The 5616-nt window shown below is 36.4% G+C and overlaps 1 pseudogene; it reads left to right on the top strand.

The window, feature by feature from the left end:
• The first annotated feature begins 2659 nt into the window (after positions 1-2659).
• LOC123325531 lies at positions 2660-2844 on the top strand (annotated as a pseudogene).
• Positions 2845-5616: the final 2772 nt, after the last annotated feature.

The following is a 5616-nucleotide window of genomic DNA, read 5'->3' as shown; positions in this document are numbered from 1 at the left end:
ATGTATTTCATTAGTTATATAAACATCTGGAATTGAAATTAAAATAATTGAAATTCAAAGTCAATTTAATAGTCAGGCATCCCCCTCATCTCACTATACATCTCTATAAGCAGTGGTTCCTGGTATAGAATTCATTTCCCTGATCCAATTCCTCAGGTAAAGGAAGGAGAGAGAGGTAGGGCAGGAGGCTGGTTCTTCCAGTGACATCTTTAATTTAGGCAACTTTAACCAATGATTATAAAGAACACAAAAGGGGTGCCTGGGTGGCTCAGTCGGTTAAGCGTCTGCCTTTGGCTCAGGTCATGATCTCAGGGTCCTGGGAAGGAGCCCCAAATCAGGCTCTCCACTCAGCGGCAAGTCTGCTTCTTCCTCTGCCTCTGTGATCCCTCTCCCTCTGTAATCGTTTTCGCTCTCTCTCAAATAAATAAATAAAATCTTAAAAAAAAAAAGAACACAAAACCTATTTACATTTTTCCAAATTCATTTATGACCTTTCTTAATACACATATATTCATCTCCATTTATGGGGGAAGAGTGGTTTGTATTAGAAATAAACCAATCGAGGGGTGCCTGGGTGGCTCAGTCGGTTAAGCATCCCACTCTTGATATTGGTTCAGATCATGATCTCTGGGTGGTGAGGTTGAGCCCCTTGTTGTGCTCCCTGTTCAGTGGGGAGTCTGCTTCCTCTCTCTCCCTTTGGCCCTTCCCACACACTCTCTCTCTCAAATAAATAAATGAATCCTTAAAAAATAAAAGAAAGAAACCAATGGAGGAAGGAAAAGTTGAGAGATCACTATACTACTCTAGAACAGATGATATTTGTTGGGAAATCTTTATCATTGAGTTAAAGACATAATTATGTTAAATTTGAAAGAAAGATTTCCAAATTTTCTTACACTATGTGGAGAATATTTGTCTAAAGTCTAAATATTTCAGTAAATCAGAGTTTGAATACTCATAATTTTATTAACATTTTGCTGGTGTGATGTATTTGTGTGTGTGTGTGTATATACCTGGTGAAGGCAGAAGAGGGAAGGCAAGAACCATTGTATCATCTTGCTATCTCTCCCTTGAAGGAGAATGAAGTTGGTGAACAAGAAACGGAATCCCAGTTTGGATATCAGAAAAAATTATTTCCATTCCAAAGGACTCCAGTCTATGTTTCACATTTATATAATACCAAATAACATGGACTTATTTTCATGGTCAGTGAGGATTAAATGCACTACCTGCCTCCAGGAACCTGGCAGCTCTATGGAAATTTGCTTAGCTAATCAATAGTTGGCTCTCAGTCCAGTATACATTCTGATTCAACATATCTATTTAGTTTAGTTGTTTTTTTAATTTAAAAATTTTTTTGTTATTTTTTGTTTTTTAAAAAATATATCAAAGTATTGAGGTATCAGGAACAATGAATTTGTGTCTTCTTAAATACCCCTTCTGCTTTCTGGCACCCCATTTCATTAATTCCTTTCAGCCAATCTAAAGTAGATATAAGGCTTTTAATATAATCAGAGTAAAATACAAAGTTATTTACTTACTTTAGGAATTTTTTTAACTGCCTGGATCTTAATCTCTGGAATACTGTTGACTTTAGCCTAATCTGTGATACTGACGGTTCTTTGGGATAAAAACCCTTTCCCTTCCTGGGTAAGCAGGTCTGTTCCAGTCCCATGAGTTGTTACCTGTTTGGTTTGACTACTCACTGAGGACTGTTTGTTCTTTTCCTAGGCTTCCCCACTTATAATAGGCCCATCATTGGCTCTGCTTTAACTCCCAGAGCAAAATCCAAACTCTTTAGCATAGTATATGAGAACCTCCATCATCTTGAATTCTGGTTTTATTAGATTGAACCATCTATATTTTCTACCCACTCAGACTTCCATCTCCCTGGTTTTAAATGCTGAGGAAATTCTTTCTTTATATAAAATCATACACAAATATGTGATCATTTTAACTTTTTAATGATTGTTGCCTAATAACATGTTTTTAATTTTTCCTGCTAAAGCGTGGGATTCTGCTAATGGTTTTCCTATATTATACAAGCTTGTTTTTTAAAATAAACCCCACAAGGTCACAGTAGGTAATTATTTCAATGTGATATATTCTGTTTTAAGACCTTATAGTCTTCATCAAAATATTCATAAAGAAAGTTGAATTATATATATTTTTTTACCTTTTTGACTTTTAGTACTAAAGCTAAATATATTTCATAATGTGAAAGGGATAGTAACATATTTCACTTTTCTATTTTTTCAAGTCCATGTAATATAAGGAACATTTATTCCATGACAGGTTTTGGAGAAAAGTCTTTAGGAAATCAAGTTGAGATAATAATTTTAGAGATAATTCAATTTCTTATTAATGCATCAGTTTGGTAATCTGATATTCTTTTTTTAAAAAGCTTTTATTTATTTATTTGAGAGCAGAACCTGAGGTGGGGATTGATCCCAGGACCCTGAGATCATGCTGAGTCAAAGGCAGATGCTCAACTGAGTGAGCCACCCAGGCACCCTGGTAATTTAATATTCTTTAAAGGATCTGTTCTATCTATAAAATTGTCACATTTATTAGCCTAATTTTTTTAATAAGAAGAATAGCCTTTGCCTTTCCTTAATGACTGGTTGGCACACCCATCTAACATGCTATAGCGTTTAATAGCTTTGTACAGTGGCAGTATCTTAGCCAATGAGGTTTATCTGAGGTGCGATTATTGCTGATTGAAAACTTTTCCCATGCTATCGTGTTTAAGAACACAGACTCCCCAAGCCAGACCTCTTCCACTTATTATGGTCAGTTAGTTTAGTATTAAACCTTGTTAAAGTATTAAATCTTAAAATGGGGACAATGATGATAATAGTACTTTTATTGCAAAGTTACTGTGAAGATTAAATGAGCTAGTATATTGAGAGCACTTAAAAATGCTTTGTGTGTAGAAAGTGTTAGGGATTTCTTTATCCGCTGATTGTTTAATAAGCACCTCAAACTTAAGAGGTCCAACACAGAATTCTGATCTCTACTGATCCCCAAATCTACTCCTTCTTCTATAATCTCCTTCTAAGTAAAAAATACTACATTTTCACAAAGTTACTTAGTCTAAAAAACTACTAGCTATCATTCATTCCTCTTTCCATCATCTCTAACATCTAATTCTTCAGCACATCTTATCATCTGTCAATTTAAATATCTTCTAAGTTGGAGAGCTTCTCACTACTTCTATCATTGCTGTCCAAGTCTACAGCACTATCTCCTTGACTATTGCCATGGACTCTTAGATGATCTCTCTGGCCCTATTCATATTCCACTTCATTCTGTTCTCTGCACAGCAGCCCCCATCTCCTCCTTAAAAGACAAATCAGATCAAATTATCTCCCTGCTAATAATTGCTTGGGTCTTCCAATAAAAATTAGAATAAAATCCAAATTCTTTATCCCGACCTTAAAAGGCTGCATACACTGGCCCCTGTTTCTTCCCAACCTCGTTCCCTGTCAGGTCCTGCATGTTCCACGCACAGGGTCTTTTTACCAATGGGTGTCTTCAAAACATGCTGAACTGTTTTTTATCGTGGAAGTGTTAAGATGTGAGGGGAGAGGAAGTATTCTATCGTACTATGAATAGGTCTCAGTCTTTTGGTGAGCCTGTGCTCCTGGACTTTGAACTTCACCTGTGCTTCTCATTTTTCTTTTCTCCCCTTAGGTGGGAGAGGATAGCTGGAGGGAGCTGGAGTTGTGTGTATCCCTTTCCCAACATGGAAGATTGGAGGGAGCTGCACTGGGTATTTTCCTTCTCCCATGTACAAGGCTATTGCTGACTAGAGTTGGGTATTTCTCTTCCCCTAAATAGGTCAGGCTCTGATAAAACCCCAGCAGATTAGGCTGTGGTAAAATAGTTTTTCCAGAGGGATTGCCTTGTCAAGAAGAAAACAGCACCGTGGCATATTTCAAAATGGTTCTTTCCCCTTTTTTCTGCTGGAAGCATGAGGGGATTTTTCTCTGATATTCACTGTGAGGACCTGGTGTTGCTCCTGGAGGTAAAATTAACAAAAATGTGGGAACCCTCTGATGACTGGGTACTCCTGATTTTTTAACTCTCAGACTCATCCACACTGAGCCTCCAGCAATTTGTCAATCTCATTTCAATTTTTCCTATCCTGGCACCATTCCTGGGGAGGTTTCTGCCCTGGTGAATTGAGAGTCTCCATCTCTCTTCAACTTTGGGAGCAGCAATTTGCCCTATGATCTCATTTTTTGGACAGATCTGCGTTGTTGGTTTTTCAGTTTGTTCAGCTTTCGACTGGTTAAGATGAGTGGCAACTTCTGTGCCCCGTACATGCTGGACTGGAAACTGGAATCCCTCTTCATTGGATATGTGTAGAGGTAGCTTTTTCCAAATTTGAATTTCTTTTAAGTCCTTTGTACAACTTATAAACTGAGAGAAAGAGTTGTAGTAAAAAACAATGTTATTCATCATTGAAAATATAAAAGCATTAAAAGGATTGGACTGAGTTGGTATTTAACTCCAGCTGTAGAAATATTGGGCACACAGAGGATCTTCTAAAGGAGATTTAAACTCATATATTTGAGAAGTGGACTTGCAAAATATTACAATGATATTTACATAGCACTTATCATTGGTTTAAGTGAGATATTTATTGAACATAAAATCAGGCTATTTGTAATCCCAGTAATATGGATAAAGAAACCTGGACATAGGAAAAATTTAATAACCATCCAAGGTCATTCTCTGATCACCTGCTGTATACTATAATAAATCTGAACATCTGAACATTAATATTCTTGTTTCTTTCATGAAAATCGATTCAGAAATATACCTTTCTTAATTGTTTCCCCAGAGGATTTATCTCCTACTGACAGGTACAAGATGAATTAGGGCACATGGAGGCAAAGTTTAAGTATCTCACACCTCAGGCATGTTTCTCACCTATTTCATAAACACAGCCACCATTTGAAACCCCCCAACTACCAGATTCATCAACATATTCCTTCAGGGGATGCAAAGAAAGGTGTGGAATACATGGCTAAATTCTATAATTAAGGGCAAATTACTTTATTATTTCACAAAATGTAATTTGAATGAATAAATATATATATCTATTTATATCAATAACCATGTCTAAAATATCACATTAAGACAGTTCCTAAATGAGGGCAAAGATCCAAAGCATTTTGAGAGCCTGGTAGGTCTCCTATAGGGTTATAAAGGAGAAACAGGGCCCATAAGTAGCATTTCTCAATGATGGTTAGCAACAACAACAACAAAGATAAATACACATACTTGAGCCTCCTTTGGCTGCTAAAGGTTTTATTTAATTCAGTCCGTTTATCATGAAAATAGAGTCAGTTCACAACACAGGGCAGAGAAGAGGTGTTGGAAAGAATCCTTTTGACTTTTGCCAAAATAATGAAGTTACCACTGCAATAAGTATGATTCCTTACTCTAAAAGGCTTGTTTTACACATCATTAGATATTTTCTATAGTTATTGGAGACACTGATAGTGAAAATGACATGGGAGAATACGCAAAGAACCGAGATAGTATATTGGAAGATATATAGTATCTTGGAGTATATATCTTGGAGTATATATATTCCAAGTA

This window comes from Neomonachus schauinslandi, chromosome 8, assembly GCF_002201575.2.
Source record: "Neomonachus schauinslandi chromosome 8, ASM220157v2, whole genome shotgun sequence".
NCBI classification, from domain to species: Eukaryota; Metazoa; Chordata; class Mammalia; order Carnivora; family Phocidae; genus Neomonachus; species Neomonachus schauinslandi.
Note: the sequence above shows the minus strand (reverse complement) of the source record. Positions and strands in the feature narration are given on the sequence as shown.